The sequence below is a fragment of the Sus scrofa genome, chromosome 14 (assembly GCF_054392235.1).
Source record: "Sus scrofa isolate SSC_HxYL_T2T_F1_AM1 chromosome 14, Sscrofa_HxYL_maternal_Yorkshire_Landrace_v2.0, whole genome shotgun sequence".
NCBI classification, from domain to species: domain Eukaryota; kingdom Metazoa; phylum Chordata; class Mammalia; order Artiodactyla; family Suidae; genus Sus; species Sus scrofa.
The window spans coordinates 14,068,749-14,093,713 of record NC_139396.1 but is presented as its reverse complement, the minus strand read 5'-3'; the positions used below and the strand labels follow the sequence as shown (position 1 = coordinate 14,093,713).

The 24,965-nt window shown below is 41.4% G+C and overlaps 1 long non-coding RNA gene across 1 annotated transcript in view; it reads left to right on the top strand.

The window, feature by feature from the left end:
• The window catches only part of LOC146396328 (uncharacterized), a 113,415-nt gene that overhangs the window by 16,039 nt on the left and 72,411 nt on the right, over window positions 1-24,965 (top strand). Inside the window, exon 5 of the long non-coding RNA XR_014828245.1 lies at window positions 815-917. This is a non-coding gene — a long non-coding RNA (uncharacterized LOC146396328). The remainder of the gene's footprint in view (window positions 1-814; window positions 918-24,965) is intronic.

Here is a 24,965-nt window from a genome sequence, read left to right as displayed (position 1 = left end):
GAGGTGGCATCACGCCTAGTGTTTGGGGCATCTGTATGTCCAAGGGTTGGGAATATCTGTATGTGTGTGTCCATAGGTGTTTGACATTTGTATATGTATCTTAGTCAGTGTAGGCTAATTGTGGCTGTGTGTGTATTTGAGTTCCTGGAGCTTATGTGGTATGTATTCTGAGAGGTGTGAGAAGTCTGTGTGTTTGGAAACCAAGAAACGGTGTAGGCTGTGTGTGTGTTCAGGAGTCCTGGATTAGCTGTGTTTTAGGGCTATGGCATGGCATACGGGCTATGCATGAGACAACTGAGGACTTGCTGGTTTTCGTGAGCCTGTACATGTAGGTATTCCACATGGACAACTGGTTGGTAGGTAGGTTGCACCTGTTTTATTCAGGCCCATGTTTTGGATGTGTATAGAGTTGGAGTGTTACCAGCTAGAGTTCTTGGCCTTCCTTAATCAAGAGCAGTTGATAAGATGCTGGAGGAGAAACTCAGTGAAGACTTTATTCAGGACACCTGCTTCAGCGTAGAGGCACTGAAGCAATCACCATGTTCCCTCGTTCAGCTTCTCACTGAGTAGCGGTGAGCTAGTTCCTTCTATGGGGTGAGGATAGGGGCATGTCCAGGGATTGGGCCGGGGGGTGGCTGAGGGGGCTTGCCCACCCCACCCCTTTAGTGTGGTGCATGTAGGGGGCATGCATAGTCCTCTGCTTTTGCTCTCTGTTCTTCAGAAGTGGCAGTTGTATTTTTCTCATGATTTGTCCGCAATGTGCAAGCAGAGTTCTTTCTCATTGTTTATACTTTTGCTGTATTTTGTTCCCCAGGAGATGTTTGTCCAGGTGCATTCCCTGCAGCCACTGCAGCCACCGCAGCCAAGGGTGCCAGGTCCCAACCTGTCTCAGTAGGAGAGGCAGTGGAAAATTCCAGGTGAGTAGGAATTTGTCTGTAAAACTTTAGAAGTTGTGTCTATTGAGATATGTAAACTTAGGCGGTCAGTTTGTATGGTGATTCACACTGAGGAATAAAAGGTACATGTGTGCTCAGAAGACACACACACACACACCCATACGTATGTGTGATGTCCTTTGCTTACATCCCCTGGTGGGTGTTGAGGGTCCTCCTCAGAGTGTAAGTGGATTGTGTGCACATGCATATATGAAAGGGCACTGGAACTGGTTCAGACTAGCTTGGGATAATCGGCTCTGTGTTCGGTTACCTCAGCTTTGTAATTTGAGTTTGCTCATGTTTGGAATATTCATACCATGCAGATATCACATCTGAAATGTCACCTGAGTTTCTTGAAGAGCTTCAAAAATGCATTTAGAGCATATCACTCATCTGTGTGTTATGACTTAATTATGTGGCAAGCCAGAATCTTCAGGCATCATTGGTGTGTGTGTATATCACATTATATTTGAATTGTGAGTGGGGCATCCTGGGTGATGTGCCATTTTATGTGTGCCTTGGCCCTTCATTCTGAATCACAGCATTGCTCCTCTCAGGTTGATTCAATCTTTAGGGTCAAGAATTCCTCCCTCCAAATGCTGGTGAATTCCAGTGGAAATCATGTGGATGGATTTAGGGTATCTGTACCTTAGGCAGGGACACACCTTCAGCATTTGTATGGTCCTAGAATCTGGGGCCCTAGAAGGGTGAGGCTGATTGCAGATCACTCTCTAGCACAGAACCTTCTCAGGTGTGTGGTTGGCCGACAAGCAGCAGTCAGGTAGTCGTGGGGATTCATGGATAAGAGGTAAGGTGGGGGGAGTTCCCATCGTGGCGCAGTGGTTAACGAATCCGACTAGGAACCACGAGGTTGTGGGTTCGGCCCCTGCCCCTGCTCAGTGGGTTAACGATCCGGTGTTGCTGTGAGCTGTGGTGTAGGTTGCAGACATGGCTCGGATCCCACGTAGCTGTGGCTCTGGCGTAGGCCAGTGGCTACAGCTCCGATTCGACCCCTAGCCTGGGAACCTCCATATGCCGCGGGAGCGGCCCAAAGAAATAGCAAAAAGACAAAAAAAAAAAAAAAAAAAAAAAAAGAGGTAAGGTGGGCAAGTGTTCTCCCAGGAAAACCCCCTGAGAATCAGTTGGGCAAGCACAGGTATTCCTGGCTCTTCTGTGGCACAGCTGGTAGGCAAGGACACCGTGCACATGGGGTCCAGATGGTTCAAGTCTCTAGAGCCATGTGTCCCTGTGCCCAGTTGCCCCAGTGTGGTGGGAACTACTGTTGGTCAGGCTGGTAAGCTGTGTCAGCAATTCTCCACCACCATATCTCTGTGGAAACCCAAGTCCTCAGGGATAGGCAGGACCTCTAGGGTCAGTGAGCTGACAAGGACAAAGGTGGGGAGGCCTTGTCTCTAAGGGAGGCTTTGGGAGTGAGGCCTGGAGAGCCTGGGGAGTCCTTCTCTGAGGAGATATGGCTCTGATATTCGCAAACCTTTAGACATGGTCCCTGTTCTTTTCTGAAGGTTCAGGATGCTTCTAACAATGGCGAGTTCATCTCAGGTCCTTGGTTCTCAGATGACCTGACCCTAGTTTTCTTTATTCCACATCCAGCCATCAACCCAACAGGGAGCCATATGCTCACCATGTCCACCAGCTGACCCTACAGCCTCCTGCTTCCCTTCCCAAAATAGACCCCTCTATTTTGACTCAGCCCCTGGATTCCATACAGTGAAGTGTTAGTGACCTCTAGGATGATATTCAAGAGCCTCAACCTGAACGGGCTTGCAAAATAGTAACTTTTTATAAGCCATTCCTAACATCTTCCCTGCTCACACTGATAGGTGGACAATTCCATCATAGTCACAAAGAAGGGTGAATCTGTGGCAGCCTTTGGAGCCTGTGGAATCTCGTTTTGTAGCATTTGGGGTTCCATACATTTAAAAGGTCACTCAGCCTGCTTCAGCTTCCCTTTTAGCAGATTGATAAATAAAAGACAGAAAATAATGGTCTCCGGAGGAGACAGTTTGGGGGGTGGGGGGATGTGCTTGGGCTGTGGATGGAAATCCTGTGAAATTGGATTATTATGGTCATTGTGCAATTACAGATGAGTAATAAATAATAATAGTAAAATAAAATAAAATAAAATAAAATAAAATAAAATAAAATAAAATAAAGTAAAATAAATCATGGACGGTAATGTACAGCATGGTGACTGCAGTTAATACCGTGTTGTGTGTTGGAGAGTAGCTGAGAGAATGGATCTTAAGAGTCCTTGGATGCCCTAGTGGAGAGTGGGTTAAGGATCCAGTGGTATCATTGCTGTGGCTCAGGTCACTGCTGTGGCGCAGGTTCAATCCCTGGCTCAGAAACTTCTGCATGTCACAGGCACAGCCAAAAGGAAAAAAAAAATTTCTTATCACAGAAAGAAAATGTGTAACTCTTTGTGGTAATGGATATTGACTAGGTTTACTGTGATCATTTTACACTGACAGTTTTAGCCACTACTCTTCCTATTTGGATGGCTTTTATTTCTTTTGTTTGTGTGTTTGCTGTGGATAGAACTTCTAGTAATATGTTGAATACCATTGGTGCTGAGAGTGGGCATCCGTGTCTTGCTCCATATTTTCATGGGAAGGTTTTCAGCTTTTCTCCATTGAGTATTATATTTTCTGCGGGTTTGTCATAAATGGCTTTATTTATGTTAAGGATTGTTCCCTCTTAGACCCACTTTATTAAGAGTTTTGATCATGAATATATGTTGGACTTTGTCAAATGCTTTTTCTGCATCTTTTGAGATGATCATGTGGTTTCTGACTTTTTTGTTAATGTGGTGCATGGCATTGTTTGATTTGAGTGTGTTGAACCATCCTTGTGAACCTGGGGTGAATCCCACCTGGTAACGGAAAGTTTTTCAAAGTCATTTTCTGTTCTACACAGAAGTTGTATCCATATTTTTTAGATCCCACATATAAGTGATAGCATATGATATTGGTGTCTCACTGTCTTACTAACTTCACTTAGCATGATACTGTCTATATCCGTCCATGTTGCTGCAAGTGCCATTAGTTCTTTCGTTTTAATGGCTAATATCCCATGGTGTTTATGTACCACCTCTTCTTTATCCATTCTTCTGTTGATGGACATTTAGGTTGCTTCCAGATCTTGGCTATTGTAAAGTGCTTCAGTGGACACTTGGGTGCCTAGGTCTTTTCAAGTCATGGATTTCTCTGGATAGATGCCCAGGAGTGGGATTTCTGGATCATATGATAATTCTGTTTTTAGTTTTTCTGAGACACGATCATAGTGTTTTCCACAGTGGCTGTATCAATTTTCATTCCCACCAACACTGTTAAGAGGGTCCCCATTTCTCCACATCCTCTACAGCACTTATTTATTGCAGACTTTTTGATGATGGCCATCCTGGTGGGTATGAGGGAGTACCTCATTGTATCTTGATTTGTATTTTTTTAATAAGTAGTGATGATAAACATCTTTTCTTGTGCTTTATGACCATCTGTCTGTCTCCTTTGGAGAATTGTCTAAGTCTTCTGCCCATTTTTTTGGAGGTGATTATAAATTTTGGAGATGAATCCCCTGTCAGTTGCTTCATTTGCAAATATTTTCTCCCATTCCATGGGTTGTCTTTTTTTCTTGGTTTGTTTAGGTGCAAACAAGGTTTTCCTGTGCAAAACCTTCTAAGTTTATGTATGTATGTATGTATGTATTCATTTGTTTGTTTGTTTATTATTTTTAATTCATTGATTTTAGATTATAATGTTTTTTTCCCCATTATAGCTGTTTTTCAGGATTCTGTCAATTTTTTACTCTATGGAAAGGTGGCCCAGTCTCACTTACATATATATCTTTTTTCTCACATTATTCTCCATCCTAAGCGTCTAGACATAGTTCCCAGGGCTATATTGAATTTTATTACATTTATAGTTGTTCAGCAAACATAACAACCTGATTTTACAGCATTTCCATCCCAAACACCCAGCCCACCCCACCTACTCCCCAGCTTGTATCCTTTGGAAACCATTAGTTTTCCAAAGTCTGTTAGTCTATTTCTGCTCTGCAAAGATGTTCATTGTATCCCTTTTTTAGATTCCACCTATAAGTGATATCATATGATGTTTGTCTTTCACTGTCTAACTTCACTTAGGACAATAATTTCTAGGTCCATCCATGCTGCTGTAAATGGCATTATTTCATTCTTCATGATTTATTTTATTTTATTTTTTTGCATTTTAGGGCCAAACCTAGGGCATATGGAAGTTTCCATTTAGGGATTGAATCCCAGCTGCAGCTGCTGGTCTACACCACAGTCCAAGCAACATGGCATCAGCCACATCTATGACCTACACCACATTTGACAGCAATGCCAGCTCCCCGACTCATGGAAGAAGGCTTGAGTTCAAACCTGCATCCACATGGATACCAGCCAGATTCATGACCACTGGGCCACTGTGGGAACTCCCATCATTCATTTGTATGATTGGGTAATATTCCATTGTGTATATGGACGACATCTTCTTTATCTCCTCCACTGCCGATGGACATTTAGGTTGTTTGCATGGCTTGGGTATTGTACCTAGTACTGCAATGAACATTGGAGTACAGGTATCTTTTCAAGTCATGTTTTCTCTGGAGAGATGCCCAGGAGTAGGATTGCTGGATCAAGGGTAATTCTATTTTTAGTGTTCTGAGCAATCTCCACACTCTTTTCCATAGTATTGCACCAATTTGCATTCCCACCAAAAGTATGATAAGGGTTCCATTTTCTCCACCCCTCTTCAGCATTTCCAGGTTGTAAACTTTTTAATGATGGCCATGCTGGGTGGTGTAAGGTAGTTCCTCCTAGTAGTTTTTATTTGCATTTCTCTAATAATTAGTGCTGTTGAACATCTTTTCATGTGTTTTTTGGCCATCTGTTATGTCTTCTTTGGAGAATTGTCGGTTTAGGTCTTCTGCCCATTTGTTGATGTGGTTATTTTCTTGTTTGTAATTGAGCTGCAGGGGTAGCTATAAATTTTGGAGATGAACCCCTTGTCAGTCTCTTCATTTGCAAATATGTTCTCCCATTCTTTGGGTTGTCTTTTTGTTCTGTTTAGGGTTTCCTTTGCTGTGCAGAAAGTTTTAAATTTAATTAAGTCCCATTGATTTTTTTTTGTTCTTATTGTTATTACTCTAGGAGGTGGATCTGAGAAGACATTGCTTTGGTTTATATCAGAGAGTGTTTGGCCTATGTTTTCCTTCAAGAGTTTTATGTTATCTGGTCTTCTATTTAGGTCTTTCATCCATTTTGCATTTATTGTTGTGTGTGGTGTTAGGAAGTGTTCTGATTTCATTCTTTTCCATGTGGCTGTCCAGGTTTCATGGCATCATTTATTGAAGGTGCAGTCTTTTCTCTATTGTATGTTCTCGCTTCTATTGCCATAGATTAGTTGACTGTAGGCGTGTGGGTTTAATTCTGGGCTTTCTATCCTGTTCCACTGATGTACATTTCTGTCTTGGTGCCAGTACCATGTGGTTTTGATGCTTAGTAGAATAATCTGAAGTCAGGGAACTTGATTCTTCCAGCTCTGTTTTGCTTTCTCAGGATGTCTGGCTATTCTGAGCCTTTCATGCTTTCAAACAAACTTTTAGATATTTTCTTCTAGTTCTACAAAAACTGTCCTTGGTAGTTTGATAGGGATTGCATTGACTCTGCAGATTGCCTTGGGTAGTACAGTAATTTTGATAATATTGATTCTTCCAATCCAAAAAGATGGTATTTCCATCTGTTTGTGTGACCTTTGATGTCTTTCATCAGTGTCTTATAGTCTTCAGAGTACAGGTCTCTTGTCTCTTTAGGTAGGTTTATTCCTATGAATTTCTTTCTCATTGATGTGATGGTTGATGGGATTGTTTCCTGAATTTCTCTTTCTGATCGTTCATTCTTAGTATATAGAAATGCCATGAATTTCTGTGTATTAATTTTGTGTTCTGTGACTTTTCCAAATTCATCAATGAATGCTAACAGTTTTCAGGTAGCATCTTTAGGATTTTCTAGGTATAGTATCATGCCTCCGCAAATAGAGTTGTACCTCTTCCTTTCCAATTTGGATTCCTTTTATTTCATTTTCTTCTCTGATTTCCATGCCCAAGACTTCCAAAACTATGTTGAATATTAGTGGTGAGAGCAGACATCCTTCACCACAGAGGGAATTCTTTCAGCTTTTTACCATGCACAATGATGTTAGCTGTGTGTTTGTCATATATGCCCTTTAGAATGTTGAGGTAGGTTCGTTCTGTACCCATGTCTGAAGGGATTTTATGGGTGTTGCATTTTGTGAAAGTCTTTCTCTGCACCTATGGAGAGGATGATATGGTTTTTATTCCTCAGTTTGTTAATGTGGTGTATCATACTGTTGGATTTGTGGATATTGAAGAATCCTTGCATTGCTGGGACAGATCCCACTTGATCATAATGTACAAACCTTTCAATGTACTGTTGGATTTGGTTTGCTAGTATTTTGGTGAGGATTTTTGCATCTAGATTCATTGGAGATATTGGCCAGTAGTTTTCTTTTTTTGTGGCATCTTTGTTTGGTTTTGCTATCAGGGTGATGGTGGACTTCTAGAATGAGTTTGGAAGCGTTCCGTCCTCTGAAAGTTTTTGGAATAGTTTCAGAGGAATAGGTGTTATCTCTTCTCTAAATGTTTGAATCGAATTCCCTGTGAAGCCATCTGGTCCTAGACTTTTATTTTTTGGAATTTTTTAAATCACAGTTTCAATTTCTGTGCTTGTGATTGGTCCATTCGTCTTTTCTAGTTCATCTTGGTTTAGTCTTAGAAGATTGTAGTTTTCTAAGAATTTGTCCATTTCTTCTAGGATTTCCCTTTTATTGGTATAGATTTATTGGTATGTAGTAGTCTCGTAGGATCCTCTGTATTTCTGTGATGTCCTTTGTAACTTCTCCTTTTTCATCTCTAATTTTATGGATTTGAGGCCTCTGTTTTTTTTTTTTTTTTTTTTTGATAAGTCTGACTAAGGGTTTTTCAATTTTGTTGATCTTTTCAAAGAACCAGTTTTTATTTTTATTGCTCTTTTCTATGGTTTTCTTCCTTTCTATTTCATTCATTTCTGCTCTGATCTTTATTATTTCTTTCCTTCTTATATCTTTAGGTCTTGTCTGTTACACTCTCTCAGGCTGCTTGAGATGTGAAGTTAGGTTGTTTATTTGAGGTTTCTCTTGTTTCCTGAGGTATGCTTGTATTGCTATAAACTTCCCTCTTAGAACTGCTTTTGCTATAGTTTTCCTCTTTGATCTCTTCGATGATCCATTGGTTGTTTGGTAGCATGTTGTTTAGCCTTCATGTCTTTGTGTGTGTGTGGTTTTTGGCAATTTTTTTCTTGTTGATTTCAAGTCGAATAGCGTTGTATTTGGAAAAAGATGCTGGATACGATTTCCATTTTCTTAAAGTTACCAAGGCTTGATTTGTGTCCCAGAATGTGATCATTCCTAGAGCAAATTCCATGTGCACTTGAAAAGAAGTGTATTCTGCTGCTTTTGGATGGAATGTCCTATAACTCTCTATTCAATCCATCTGGTCTAATGCTTCATTTAGGGCCTGAGTTTTCTTGCTGATTTTCTGTCCGGATGATCTGTCCATTGCAGTAAGTGGGGTGTTAAAGTCCCCTGCTCTATGGTGTTGTTGTTAATTTCTCCTTTTAAGGTTGTTAGCAGTTGCCTTATATATTGAAGTGATCCTGGATTGGTCCTTTGATCATTATGTAATGCCCATCTTTGTCTCTTATCAGATTCTTTATTTTCAGGCCTATTTTGTCTGATATGAGTATCATTACTCCAGCGTTTTTGATTGCCATTTGCATGGAATATTTTCTTCCATCCTCTCATTTTCAATTTGTATGTGTCCCTAGAAAGTGAAGTGGGTCTCTTGAAGACAGCATATGTATGGGTCTTGTTTTTCTATCCATTCAGCCAGTCTAGATCTTTTGGTTGGGGCATTTAGTCCGTTTACATGTAGGCTATTTACTGATTTGTATGTTCTTATTGCCATTTCATTAACTGTTTTGGATTTGTTGCTGTTGCTCTTTTTTCTTCCCTTCTTCTCTTGTTCTCTCCTTTTGTGGATTGATGACTACCTTTAGCGTTGTATTTGAGTTGATTGCTCTTATTTGTGTGTGTATCTATTGTAGGTTTTTGGCCTATAGTTACCCTGAAGTTTTGAGATAGGCGTCTCTCTCTCTCTATGATTGTTTTAAGTTGTTGGTCTCTTAATTGGAAGTGCATCTCCAGTGTCCTGCACTTGTACCCTCCTCTTCTCCCAATTTCTGGATTTGGTAGCATATTGAAGCGTGGATGATTTCCTACATTTACTGTGTCTATGCCTTTACTGGGTCTATGCCTTTACTGGTGATCCTTGTCATTTGTAGTGATTTGGTTTCTAGTTGTGGCCTTTTCTTTGCCTCAGGAAGTTCTTTCAGTATTTTTTGTAAATCTGGGTTAGTGGTGCTGAAGGCTCTTAAGTGTTATTTGTCTGTAAAGCTTTTGCTTTCTCCTTCAAATCAGAATGAAAGCCTTGCTGGGTAGAGTAATCTTGGTTGGAGATTTTTCCTTTCATCTCGTTAAGTATATCGTGCCACTCCATTCTGGCCTGCAGAGCTTCTGCTGAAAAATCAGCTGAAAATCTTTTCAGGATTCCCATGTATGTTATGTGTTTGTTTTCCCTAGATGCTTTCCATATGTTCTCTTTGTCTTTAATTTTGTCCAGTTTCATGAATATGTGTCTTGGGGTGTTCCTCCTTGGGTTTATTTCATATGGTACTCAGTGTGCTTCCTAGATTTCAGTGAGTGATTCCTTCCCCATGGTAGGGAAGTTTTGGCCTATTATCTCTTCACATAGGTTCTCTGGGCTTTTCTCTCTCTCTTCTTCTTTTGGCACCCCTATAATGCAGATGTTGGTGCATGTAATGTTGTCCTAGAGTTCTCTTAGACTGTCTTCCAATCTATTCAATCTTTTTTCTTTTTCTGTTCCACATCAGTGATTTCCAATAGTGTGTCCTCCACCTCACTTGTTCATTCTTCTGCCTCATGTATTCTGTTGTTGGCTGCTTCTAATGAATTTTATATTTCAGGTATTGTATTTTTCATCTCTGCTTGCTTCAGTCTTAAATTTCGTATTTCTTTGCTCAGTGTTTCCTGTAAATTATCAGTCTTTGCCTCCCATCTGTTTCCAATGCCCTGCATCACATTATGATCATCAGTCTAAAGTCTTTTTCCTGGAGGCTGATACTCTCCAGATCTCTTAGCTGTTTTTCTGGGGTTTTTCTCTCTCCTTCATCTGGGTTACGGTTCTCTGCCTTTACATTTTTATAGGTTTTTGGTGTGGTCTCCTTTTTCCAGAAAACAATGTGGTAGCCCCTCTTTCTTCTGAAGTCCGCACCCTTTGTGGCTGAAGTTGGTATGGGGGCTTGCTATAGGCTTCCTGATGGAAAGGACTGGTGCCTGCCCTCTAGTAGGTGGAGCTGCTTCTTATCCCTCTGGAGGATGGGTCTTTGCTCTGGGTGAGATTAGAGGCAGTTGTGTGATTAGGGTGTCTTTAGGCAGCCTGTTTACTGATGGGTGGGGCTGTGATCTCACCTGGATTCGTGTTTGACCTGGGGCTTCTCAGCGCTGATAGGTGGGGCCGGATTTTCCCAAAATGGCCACCTCTAGAGGAACACATGCCAGTGAGCACTCCTGAGACTTTTGCTTCCAGTGTCCTTCCCCAGCAGTGATCCACAGTCACTCCCTGTTTTCCCAGGAGATCCTCCAAGAACTGCAGTCAGGCCTGCCCCAGATTCCCATGGAGTCTCTACTTTGTCTGGGACCCCGTGGATATGAAAGCCTGTGTGTGCCTTTCGAGAATGGGGTTTCTGTCTCCCCCAGTCCCATGGAGCTTTAGCACAGAAGCCCTACTACCCTCAATGCCAGATGCTCTGGGGGCTCTTTCTCCCAATGCCATACCCCCAGGTATGGGGATCCAATGTGGGACTCAGAACTCTCACTCCTGTAGGTGGGTCTCTGTGACACAGTTCCTTTCCAGTCTGTGTGCTGCCCACATGATGCTCATGGGCTTGTGTGTATCACATAATAGGCCTTCCTACCATCTTGATGTGGTCTCCTCTTTGTTTCTTGGAGTAGGATATCTTTTTTGAAAGTTTCCAATCCATTTTGTTGGAGGTTGTTCAGCATTTGGTGGTAATTTTGTTTTGAAGAGAGCAGGTGAACTCCATTCCTTCTGTCCCGCCATCTTAATACAGTCCCCTTCTCCTCATTTTTCAACTGGGTTTTGTTTGTTTGTTTGTTTTGTTTTTGCTGTTGAGTTGTATAAGTTGTTTGTATGTTTTGGAAATTAAGCTCTTGTCAGTTACATTATTTGAAACTCTTTTCTCCCATTGCATAGATTGTCTTTTTGCTTTTTTTAAAGTTTTCCATTGCTGTGCAAATGCTTGTGGGCTTGATTAGCTCCCATTGGTTTATTTTTGTTTTTTCATTCTATTGCTTTGGGGGACTGACCTAAGAAAACCTTTCAATGTTTGATGTCAGGGAATGTTTCGCCTATGATCTCTTCCAGGAGTTTTATGATGTCTTCTCTTATGTTTAAGTTTTTAAGCCATTTTGAGTTTATTTTTGTGTGCGGTATGAGAGTGTGTTCTAGTTCTAGTATGAGAGTGTGATTTACGTGGAATTGTTCTGCTTTGTCCATACCACTTGGGGAGGAGACAATCTTTCCCTGATTTTGTATTCTTGCCTCGTTTGTCAAAGATTGTTTGACCATAGTTGTCTGGGGTTATTTCTGGGTTCTGTATTCTGTTCCATTGGAGTGTATGTCGTTTTGGTACCAGTACCACACTGTCTTGATGATTGTAGCTTTGTAATATTGTCTGACGTCTGAGAGAGTTATGCCTCCTGCTTGGTTTGTGTTCCTCAGGATTGCTTTGGCAATTCTGAGTCTTTTATGGATCCATATCAATTTTTGGATTGTTTGTTCTAGTTCTGTGAAAAATGGCATGGGTAATTTGATAGGGATTGCCTTGAATCTGTTGATTGATTGGGGTAGGAGGGTCATGTAAATGGTATTAATTCTTCCAATCCAGGAGTGTGGAACATCTTTCTGTTTCTTTGAATCCTCTTTAAGTGTCTTGAGTGAAGTTGTAGAGTTCTCAGCATGGAAGTCTTTCACCTCCTTGGTCAGGTTAACAGCTGTTGCCTTATGTTTTGAGGTAACCCTCTTTCGGGTGCATATGCATTTACCATCCCTATGCATGCTTCTTGGATTGATCCTTTGATCATTATGTAATGACCTTGTTTGTCTCTTATAATATTCTTTATTTTAAGGTTTAATTTGTCTGAAAAGAGTATTGCTGCTCCAGCTTTCTTTTGACTCCATATGCATGGAATATTTTCTTCCATCCCCTCGCTTTCAATTTTCATATGTCCCTAGAACTGACGTGAGTCTCTTGGAGACAGCATATATGTGGGTCTTTAGTATCCATTCAGCCTGTCTATACATTCTGGTTGGGGCATTTAGTCCAATGACGTTACCATTTTATGAACTGTTTTGTATTTGTTTTTGTTGGCCTCTTTTCCTTCCCTTCTTCTCTTCTCTTGTGGTTTGATGACTCTATATAGTGTTGTGTTTGGACGGCTTTTTATTATTTTTGTGTGTATTGATTGTAGATTGTTGGTCACAGTTCCCATGAAGTTTTGATATAGGCTTCTATCTATATACAAATTGTTTTAAGTTGTTGGTCTCTTAGTTGCAAATGCAACTCTGGTATGCTGCATTTGTACCCTCTTTGGATGCTTTCTGGATTTTTCAGCATATTTGTGTGTGGATGATTTCCTGCCTTTACTATATGTATATGTATATGTTTACCGGTAAGCCGTGTCGTTTTTAGTATTTTTTATTTTAGTGGTGGCCTTTTCATGTCCACCTCTTGAAGTTCCTGTAGTATTTGTTGTAAAGCTGGTTTGGTAGTGTTGAAAACCTTCCTGGGCTTCGCTTGTATGTTATGTGTTTCTTTTCCCTAGCTGCTTTCAACATTTTCTGTTTGTCTTTAATTTTGGTCAGTTTCATGAATATGTGTCTTGGGGTGTTCCTCCTTGGGTTTGTTTTCTATTGTACTCGTTGTGCTTCCTGGATTTGAGTGAGTGGTTCCTTTCCCATGTTAAGGAAGTTTTTGTTATGTGCTCTGGCCCTTTCTCTCTCTCTTCTGCTTCTGGTACCCCTATAATGCAGATGTTGGTGCGTGTCATGTTGTTCCAGAGTTCTCATAGACTGCCTCCATTTCTTTTCAATCTTTTTTTCTCTTCAGTTCCTCGTCAGTGATTTCCACCAGTCTGTCTTCCATCTCACTTATTCATTTTTCTGCCTTCTGCATTCTGGTACTGTTTCCTTTGATGTGAATTTTTTTTATTTCAGCTATTGTGTTTTCCGTCTCTGCTTGCTTAATCTTAAAATCTTCTATTTGTTGGATTTTCTTGTAACTTATCTCTCTTTGCCTCCAGTTTATTTCCATGTTCTTGAGCCATCTTGACTATCACTAGTCTAAGGTCTTTTGTGTGGAAGCTGATAATCTTCAGATCGTTTGTTTTTCTGTTTTTTTTCTTCTTCCTTTATCTGAGTCATAATTCTATGCCTTGTCATTTTGTAGAGCTTTTGAGTGTGATCTCCTTTTTGCAAACAATAGGGTTGTAGACTCTCATACCTGAGGGTTCTCCCTACTATTCTTCCTGTTACTCAAATGTGACCTCAAGTGATTTCTGGTCTGTCTACTTTCCCTTCTATGTGGGACACAGTGCATGAGAAAGAGCCTTCCTGACACTGAGAGGTGAAGACTTTTAAATTTGGAAAACCTGACTCTTGATCAGTGATGCTTTCAGAGAAAGATCTGGATCATTCCAGATCAAGGAGAACTGTGCCAGTTAAGAAAATGAAATCTTCATTAAACTTCAAGTTGTGAAGGCCTGTAGAGGGAGGTCTCACAACCTACTTCTCATGGTCAATAGCTTTTGTAAGCAGTGCTTCAGGGACATTTGGGGTGCATGTGCCTTTTGAAGGACATTTCAGTATAGGGAAATGTTTGATTTTGATGAAATATGATTTTCCATTTTTTTCTTTTTTTGGGTAATTTTTTTTTGTCCTGTGTAAGACCTCTTTATCAAGCCCAACAACCCAGAGATTTTTCTCCTAGTTTTTTTTTTTTTTTTTTTGTAAAAATTTCAAAGTCTCGAAATTTGCATTTGAATCTATGCCCCATTTTGTAGAATTTCAATATCCGTTAAAAACTATCCCTTTTCCATTCTACTTCTCTATAACTTTTGTATTAAGCCATTCCAGTTTGCTGTATTGGTATGTGTCTATTTCTGTATTCTCTATCCTGTACACCAAACTATGAATCTATTCCTCCACCAATGCTAATCTGTCTTCCATAGGGCTTTATATGGAGCCTAATAGCCTCAAATTTTAATTTTCTTTCTCAAAATAATTTTAGCTCTTTTGGCTCCTTTTCTTTATACATGTTATAATAAGCTTGTCCATGTTGACAAAAGCAATTCTGTTGGAAGTGGACAGTTGATTATGTGGAGTCTTCCAGACTGTGAATATCATCTATGTATATGCGTACACATTTGTTTAGGTCTTATAGGGTTTTATCATACAAATCAAATCCTCTATCAAAACATTTCTAACGAGAGTTCCCATTATGGGTCCCTGATGAAGAACCTGATATAGTGGCCATGAGGATGTGGGGTGACTCTCTGGCCTGGCTCAGTGGAGTAAGGTACTTTTATTGCCACAAGCTATAGTGTAGGGTGCAGATGCCAGTTGGAGATGGTGTTGCTGTTGCTGTGGTGTTGGTTGCTAGCTGTAGCTCCATTTTGATCCCCTAGCCTGAGAACTTCCACAAGCTGCAGGAGCAGCCATAAACTTATATGTATAACCAAATATTTCATTTTTTGGAACTGCTCTGTATTGCATTGTGTTTTTGGTTTGGGCTACCAGATGTCCCTTTTTAGCATTTACAAATATGATGAATGTTTCTGTGTTGATCTTCTCTCCTGAGACTTTGGTAAAGGAACCTCCATCTCTTCAGTGTACCTTAAGAGAATTGTTGGGATTTTCTGTGGAGGTAGCCATGCTATCCATGAACATGGACAGTTATATTTCTTCATTTCTATTCTGTATGTCTTCATTTCTTTTTCTTGCCATGCTGCATTGGCAAGTCCCTGCAGTACTAAGTAGAATGGAAGAAATAAGAAAGGACATTCTGACCTTCTTTTGAGTTTAGGAGGAAAACATTCATTCTTTCACCTTGCAGTAGGATGCTTAGTGTAGGTATTTTGTAGATGTTCTGTACTGGGTTGAAGGAGTGTTCTTCCTGGTTTTCTGAGAGTTTCTAACATGAATGGGTTGTTGAACATTGCCAAATGCTTTTTCTGTAGTAATTGATGTGACCATGTACGTTTTCTTCTTTAATCTATTAATAACAGCAAACTACACTGATGATTTTTAAATACTAAACCAAGCTTGTATTCCTAGAATAAACTCCATTTGATTATAATGCATTGTCAGTTCATTTGTTCTTCAGATAGTGGCTTAGTATTGCAATGTTTTTTAAGCTATTGATTTTGAGACCTTTCTTCTTTTGTATTGCAGAAGCATCTAGTGCCATTTGTTTCCATCTTCACAATGGTTTATCTGGATCCAATCACATTTTATGGACTGTATCTTCCTTTGCATTCAGTTCTATTCATTTCAACATTTTTCTTTGAGAGTCATCTTTAACCATGGGTTATTTAGAAGTGTGCATCTCAATTTCCACATATTTGGAGGCTCACTTCTCATTCTCATTGTTATACAAGGGGAAGCTTATACTTTGGACATGGTGGAGTGAAATGTAATGACTATTTGTTTATCTTATAGGTTCCTCAAGTGTCATTGGTGTGAACCTTTTGAATATTAATTTTACATGGGAGTTCTCAGACTTTTCACTTATACAGTAACCATAAGGGAATTGCCTGAATATATGAATTCATGCTGCTGAAGTTGTGTTTATCAAGGGAAGTTCACAGACAGAACAATAGTAGGAGAATTTGTGGGTCGCCATTGCACATTGTTTTCCGGGTCAGCACCCAGAGACTCTGTTCGGACCCAGCGTTCAGGAGAGGGGCCCAGATCTTGGGCTTGGTGCTTTTTATTGCATGATCAGAGAAGTCCAGGCCCCCTGTGGGCAGGGACTACAACCAGCATGGTGACATGCAGGATGCAGGTTGAGTAGCTGGCTGCGGGATGAGCGCTCAGGGTGGGGGAAGCTCCAGCCTCTTTCCTGCTGCTCAGGGTGGGTCTGAGCTGTGGGTGCAGCCATAAGCCTCAGAAGGCCAGTGGCTGAGTCACTAGGCAGCACTTCCCATCTCTGTCAGCCATAAGCCCTGGCTATGGGCAGTGACCCTGAAGTCCCAGGAAGGCCAGGCTTTCTCCTGCAGGGAGGTTGTCTTGCCCAAGTCAACCCTGCCCTCTCACTACTTCAGAAACCGAAATCTCATCACTCCATCTTGCTACCTCCCAAAACATGGGATTGCCAAACTTTTGTTTTTGTCTTTTTGTATTTTCTAGGGCTGCACACATGGCATGTGGAGGTTTCAAGGCCAGGGGTCTACTCAGAGCTGTAGCCACTGGCCTATGCCAGAGCAACAACAGCACAGGATCCGAGCCACTACTGCGACCTACATCACAGCTCTCAGCAATGCTGGATCCTTAACCCACTGAGCGAGGCTAGGACTAGAACCTGCAACCTCATGGTTCCTAGTCAGATTTGTTAACCAATGAGCCATGGTGGTCACTCCCCAAACTTTCTTTTTCAAATATTAGTAACATCATTTTCTAGAAGAAGTACAACCGAACCCCAGTTAACCAGGAAGCAGCTACTGCAATTAAGCAAGTTTCCCCTAAGACAAGACCCTTAGCTACACCCATGGGCTATCTTTGATTTCTCCTATGTGCTTCTGAGAAGTAAAATGTTGATGTTCAAGATCTCCAATGATCAGTGTGCTAGCAATAATTTCTATGAAAGCAGGAAGCTCCTCACCCTGAAGCAGAGGAGGTAAGGAGGCAGTAGGTGATAACTCTTTGCTCTGCTCCCACTTTTAAACCCTCCATATCCCTGCCATTTGAGGAAGGAAGGCAGTGCCTTGGAACACTACCCAGCTTCCAGGTGTGTCACTTCCCCTGTCTGACAAGAGGTCACCTACAAGCCAGAGGGCCCAAATCCTTCCTAGTACACAACTGCTCCCTGCCACCCACTTAAAAATTCCCTTCAGAGCCCTTTGCCTGCACAATTGTAATAGCTGTATTGTTAATATATGATGTCTGTGACTTAGAAAAGTGTTACTCCTTGCCTTGTTCTTGGAGAAACATAGCCTTTGGTAGGGAGAACCCAGACCAGGCGGCCCACAGCCTCTGTCAGGTGTGTTCCTTCAGCCAATGCTCTGATTCCATGTTGAGAGTTTTGGAGATGAGACTTTCTGTGTTGTCAATGGGCAGGCTTCCCCTTGGTGTGTATCATATGCAAAGGTTGCCCAGCACCTGCCTCTCCCTCGGACAAGCTGCAGCCATGCTACCCCTGCAATTAGGAACCTCCTTTATCCACCCTGTGGATGGTAGTCAATTCTCTGATTCCATGAATGTATCATCCGTTAGACCACTATTGATTTATTTTATTTTATGTATGTATTTTTGGTCAAGTTTGGCTCCATCTGCAGCATGTAGAGGTTCCCTAACTAGGGGTGAAATGTAAGCTACAGCTGATTCTGTTGAATGAAAATTCCATTTAATTATTTTTAATTTCATTCTTTTTCTTTTAGTGTTCTTTTTTTTCTTTCTTTTTCTTTTCTTTTTTTTTTTGGTGGAGTTCATTCTGGACATATGGAAGTTCCCCTGCTAGGAATTGAATTAGAACTTGAGCTTTCATCCTATGCCACAGCCACAGCAATGCAGGATCAAAGCTACATGACACTACACCACAGCTCGTGGCAACTCTGGAACTTTAACCAAATGAGCACGGCTAGGTATCATACCCATGTCCTCACAGATAGCAGTTGTGTTCATTACCTCGGAGCCATGACAGGAACTCCTTCTATTTCATTCCTTTTATGGTTTGAAGAACATTAGTGTAATTTGTCATTTGCAGTCCATGCACCTTAATGTTAAACCTAGTCTATTTCATTTTTTGGTTTTGTTACTTTCCTTTTTTGGCCACACTCTTGGCATATGGGGGTTCCTTGGAACAAGGCAGGATACTTAGGCCTCTTTCCCAGAGCAGGAACTCTATTCCTGGTCTTTGTAAAGTCTTAGGTCTTGCTCTTTCTAAAGCTATCTGGGTGTTGATGCCATTGGGGTGGTGCAGGGATTTGACAAGGTGCAATACTCAGAGTTCCCATAGTGGCTCTCTGGAAATAAATCTGACTAGTATCCATGAGGATGCCAGTTCGATCCCTGACCTTATCAGGGAGTTAAAGATCCAGCACTGCTGTGAGCTCTGTGTAGGTTGAAGATGCATCTCAGATCTGGCATTGCTGTGGCATAGGCCAGTGTCTCCAGCTCTGATGTGACCCCTAGCCTGGGAACCTACTTAGGCCATTGGTGCAGCCTTAAAAAGAAAAAATAAATAAATCACGATGGACTACTCCACTCAAGTCCCTAATCATCTATGAATTTCCTCTCAACCATTCCCATCTTTCTGTCCTCATTGGGACTACGAGGCACCTGCCTCCACCATTTTGCCCATTGCAATAATCCCACTGAGAATAGTGGATTCTCCCCCATCGATGAGGCAGAGAAGCAGAAAGTCCTGTCCCTACAGCCAAGCCTTGTCCTCTCTGGCCAGGCCACCCACACAGGGCACCCTGGATGAGTGTAGGATCATCCCAGCCTGTCATCTGGCGACTTCGGGGAAGCAGAGAGAAACTCCCTAAAGGTAAAGGCTGTCACCAGCCTCCACTCTAGGAACTGCTGAGTGTTCAGAGGGCTGAAAGGCATAAAAGCAGCTCCAAGTCCTTTGAAGGTAGGGGGATGCAGATAATGGTAGAGATGCCCCAGATGCCCACTAGTCAGGCAGGCTTGAGAGACGGAGATGATGTGGGGGTTCCTGGGGATAGTGAAATCTGTGTGCTCCCCAGAGTAGCTTGATGAGTCCTTGTCTCTGTGGAGGAAAGATTTCATGGTTCACCTGTAAATCCAGAGCACCTGTGACAGCCCTCATCCTTCTTTCCTCCAAAGAACACTCTGTGGAGCAACACAGACATGAGCCAGATGACAGTGGACCATGAATATTTCCCATAAAACTATCTTTGTCCACATTTTACATACTTCATCCCAATGGTGCTTCTGTGCACACCCAGACCCAAATCCCCCACTACCTAACCCCCCGCAGGGCCACCCCTCTCCTGGCTCTGATAGCCTTGTCCTTCCTCCCTGCCCCCATGTCAGCCAGGATCAGTGCTGGGACTAAAGAGAGCCCCTAGGCTTCCTGTTGGGCTTGCACTGGAAAGCTGGCCCACTGTTCACTACTGGATGCAGTGGAACATCCTCTTCCCTGTGACAAATGTGTTACACCTTCTCTTTTTGGTCTGTCAGGGTAAACAAGCCCCTGTCTAGGGCTGGTCTCCCAAAGACTCCCAGGTCAGTCCTGGGCATGGGCAGGTTCTCTGTGGTGGCCAGGCCTCCACACAGAGCCAGCTGCTGGGGAGGCTGGGCTGATGCCTATTCTCTGGGGGGTGGGGTGACCCATTGAGCTCGTTGAGTCCCCCAGCCTGCAGAGTCCCCACAAGGCCTGTGGTGGGGACTTGGCTCTGGGGCAGCACCAAGGACAGCAGGTTGTGCTGAGGTTCCAGGAGGAAGGTCAGGGTGGGGAGATCCTCCTCCTCCTTACTGGAGCTGTTCCCCAGCCCTCAGGTCTCCCTAAGAGGACAGGTCTCCGCAAGAACCTCATTGGCCCTGGGTCCTGATCGAGGTCCCTGAGGAGGATGGAGGGATGTCCTGACCTCTTGGAGAGAGAACTGAGCCTTTGAGCTGTAAGGCCACTCACTGCTGGCTGTGCCTTAGAAGGGCCTTGAAATCAATCTCTGGTTTGCAGGATTCTTTGGTGACCCTAGTCTGACCCCAGCCTTAGGGAACACAAGAGTGCCTTGGTCTCTGGTGGCACTCCAGTGGCATGGCTGCAGTGTTTGGGTTGTGCCCCAGGGCTGGCCTTCCTAAGAGCACAGGCTGAGGGTGATCAGGTGGAAGGGAAAGTGAGAGACTCTAATGTCCATTTCCTAAGCCTAGAGCATGCACATTGGAGGGCAGTGCTGGGGGGCCATAGACCTGTGTGTGGGTGGTTTTAGGACCAGCTGAAGCCTCATGTGCCATGGGAGGGAGAGGAAAGTGGGCACATGTAAGAGTCACATGTTAGGAAGTGCAGAACCTTTAATTTCCCAGGGGTGTCCCCACCAGCCCACTTCTTAGGCATACCTCATGGGGCTGCTTAGGCATGGAGGAGGGAGAAGAGTTAGAAAACTGACCATGTCCATAACCCAGAGGGACAAAGGGCAGGTGAGACCCCCTTCAGGGGCTGTTCTAGTGGAAAGACTAATACCACAGTGCGGTTAAAGGAACAATGTTGGGACATTGGCCATCCCTAGGTCCCTATTTATTTTTTAAATGTATAAAAAATTTATACATAAAAAATTTATACATAAAAAATTTATACATTTTCTTTATGTATAAAACCTTAATTTTTTTCTTATCTTTTATTTATATATATATTTTATCAACTGTAGCTTTGTGACCCAGTTACACTTACATGTATACCTTCTTTTTTCTCACATTACATGTTCCATCATAAGTGACTAGGGCTGCCCAGCAGGATCCCATTGCTAATCCATCCCAAAGGCAATATTCTGCATCGATTTACCCCAAGCTTCCAATCCAACCCACTCCCTCGCCCTCCCCCTTGGCAAACACAAGGCTATTCTGCAAGAGAATCATTTTCTTTTCTGTGGAAAGGTTTCTTTGTGCCGTATACTATATTCCAGATATAAGTGATATTGTATGGTATTTGTCTTTCTCTTTCTGACTTGCCTCACTCAGGATGTGAGTCTCTACTTCCATCCATGTTGCTGCAAATGGCATTATATTTTATTGTTGAGTAGGATTCCATTGTGTATATATACCACATCTTCCCAATCCAATCACCTGTCGTTGGACAATTGAGTTGTTTCCATGTCTTGGCTATTGTGAATAGTGCTGTAATGAACATGTGGGTGCCTGTGTCTTTTTTAAGGAGAGTTTTGTCTGGATAGATACCCAAGAGTGGGATTGCAGGGTCATACGGTAGTTTGATGTACAGATATCTAAGGTACCTCCCTACTGTTCTCCCTAGTGGTTGTACCAGCATGCATTCCCATCAACAGGGCAGGAGGGTTCCCTTTTCTCCACACCCCCTCCAGCATTTGTTATTTGTGGACTTATGAATGATGGCCATTGTGACTGGTGTGAGGTGGTATCTCATATTCGTTGTGATTTGCATTTCTCTAATAATCAGTGATACTGAGCATTGTTTCAGGTGCTTGCTGGCCATGTGTATATCTTCCTTGGAGAAATGTCTCTTCAGGTCTTTTGCCCATTTTTCAATCGCATTATTGCTATTCTTGCTGTTGAGTTGTATAAGTTGTTTGTCTATTTTAGAGCTGAGGCCCTTGACAGTTGCATCATTGGAAACTGTTTTCCCCCATTCTGTAAGTTGTCTTTTTTTTTCTTTTTGGTTTCCTTTGCTGTGCAAAAGCGTGTATGTTTGATTAGGTCCCATTGGTTTATTTTTGCTTTTATTTCTATCGCTTTGGGAGACTAACCTGTGAAAACATTTGTAAGGTTGATTTCAGAAAATGTGCTGCCTATTTTCTCTTCCAGGAGTTTCATGGTGTCTTGTCTTGTATTTAAGTTTTTCATCCATTTTGGGTTTATTTTGGTGCATAGTGTGAGAGTGTGTTCTAGTTTCACTGATTTGCATGCAACTGTCCAGGTTTCCCAGCAGTACTTGCTGAAAAGACTGTCTTTCCCCCATTTTGTGTTCTTGACTCCTTTGTCAAAGATTAATTTCCCATAGGTGTTTGGGTTTATTTCTGGATTCTCTATTCTGTTCCATTGGTCTGTCTGTCTGTTTTGGTACCAGATGCACACTGTCTTGATGACTGTGGCTTTGTAATAGTGCCTGAAGCCTGAGAGAGCTATGCCTCCTGCTTGGTCTTTGTTTCTCAGAATTGCTTTGGCAATCATGGGTCTTTTGTGGTTTCATATAAATATTTGGACTGTTTGTTCTAGTTCTGTGTAAAATGGAGTGGGTAATTGTATCAGGGTTGCATTGAATCTGTAGATAGCTTTGGGTAGTATGGCCATTTTTACAATATTAATTTTTTTTCCATCCAGGAGCATGGACTATCTTTCCATTTCTTTACATCTTTAATTTCCTTGATTAATGTTTTATATTTCTTGGCATATAAGTACTTCACCTCCTGGGTCAGGTGTATACACAGGTATTTGATTTTTTGGGTTGCAATTTTAAAAGGTATTGTATTTTTGTATTCCTTTTCTAATATTTCATTGTTGGTATACAGAAATGCGACTGATTTCTGAATGTTAATCTTATATCCTGCAACTTTACTGAATTTGCTGAGCAGTTCAGGTAATTTTGGGGTTCGTCCTTGGGGTTTTGTATTTATTGTATCTTGTCATCAGCATAGAGTCACAGCTTTATCACTTCTCTTCCGATTTGGATGCCTTTTATTTCTTTGTCTGTCTGATTGCTGTGGCTAGGACTTCCAATACTATGTTGAATAATAGGGATGAGAGTGTGCATTCTTGTCTTGTTCCAGATTTTTGTGGGAAGGCTTTCAGCTTTTCTCCATTGAGTGTTATATTTTCTGTGGGTTTGTCTTAAATGGCTTTGATTATGCTAAGGAATGTTCCCTCTAGACCCACTTTGGTAAGGGCTTTTAATCATAAAATGATGTTGGACTTTGGCAAATGCTTTATCTGCACCTATTGAGAGGATCATGTCATCTATGAGTTTCGTTTTGTTAATGTGATGTATGATGTTGACTGATTCACCTCTTCTTTTTTGGCAGCATCTTTGGTTTTGGAATGAAGGTAATGGTGGCATCATAGAATGTCTTTGGGAGTATTCCTTCTTCTTCAACCTTTTGGAAAAGTTGTAGGAGTATGGGTATAGGTTCCTCCTTGTTTGTTTGGTAGAATTCACCTGTGAAATCATCTGGTCCTGGACTTTTATTTGTAGGGAGTGTTTTTATGACATATTCAATTTCATTTCTAGCGATTGGTCTGTTCCGTTGATCTATTTCTTCTTGATTCAGTTTTGGTGGGTTGTACATCTCTAGGAAGTTGTCCATTTCTTCCAGGTGGTTGAATGTGTTGGCACATAATTGTTGTTAGTATTCTCTCATGGTTTTTTTTTTTTTTTCTTCTGTAGTATCCATTGTGCCTTCTCCTTTTTCACTTCTGATTTTTGTACTTTGGGTTTTTTTTCTCTCCTCTTCTTGGTGAGTCTAGCCAGAGGTTTGTCTATTTTGTTTACCTTTTCAAAGAACCAGCTCTGGGCTTGATTGATTTTGTCTATTGTTTTTTGAATCTCTATTTTATTGATTTCCTCTTAGATCTTTATGATGTCCTTCTTTCTGCTGACTTTAGGTTTTTCTTGTTCTTCTTCTTGTTTCTTTTTCTTGTTCTTCTTTTTCTAGTGGTGGATTAAATTGTCCATTTGAGATTTTTCTTCTTTTTGGTGAAAGGCCTGTATTGCTATGAACTTCCCTCTGAGCACTGCTTTTGTGGCATCCCATGGATTTTGAGTGATTGTGTCTTCATGATCATTTGTCTTGAGGTATTTTTTTAAATTTCCTTCTTGATTTCCTCATTGACCCATTGGTTTTTTAGTAACATGTTATTTAGTCTCCATGTAGTAGGTTTTTTTCTCACTTCCTTTCCTGTGACTGAGTTCTAGTTTCATGCCATTGTGGTCAGAGAAGGTACTTGAAATAATTTCTATACTCCTAAATTTGTTGAGGTTAGCTTTGTGCCCCAAGATGTGATCAATTCTTGAGAATGTTCCATGTGCACTTAAGAAGCATGTGTATTCTGTTGTTTTGGATGTAATGTCCTCAAAATGTTGATTATGTCTAACTTTTCTGGTATTTCCTTTATGATCTCTGTTGCCTTATTGATTTTCTGTCCGGAGGATCTATCCATTGATATGGGTGGGGTGTTAATTCTCCTACTATGATTGTATTCCCATCAATTTCTCCTTTTATCTCTGTTGTATTTGTTGGAGGTATCTGGGTCCTCCAATATTAGGGGCATATATATTGATGATTGTAATATCCTCTTCTTGAATGGATCCTTTAACTATTCAATGCTATCCTTCTTTGTTTTTCTTGATGGCCTTGATTTTAAAGTCTCTTTTGTCTGATATGAGTACTGCAACTCCTGCTTTCCTGTCTTGTCCGTTGGCATGAAATCTCTTTTCCCACCCCTCACTTCCAATCTGGAAGTGTCCTTTGCCCCAAGGTGAGTGTATGGTAGGCAGCAGATTGAAGGATTTTGCTTTTTTATCCCAATCTGCCACTCTGTGTCTTTTGATTGGAGCATTCAGTCCATTGACATTTCAGGTGATTATTGATAGATATGTATTTATTTCCATTTTAAGCCTTATTTTCCAGTTGATTCTATGTTTCTCTTTTCTTCCTTTCCTTGTTTGGTTGGGTGATTTCCATTTATTTTATGCTTGAGTATTTTCTTTTCAGTTTTTGTGAATGTAGTGTTCGGTTTTGATTTGTGGTTGCCCTGTTTCTTTAAGTATGTTAACCCCTTCCTATATCTGCTTACTTTAGCCTGATAGTCATATAGGCTAAACACATCATTAAAAAATTAAAA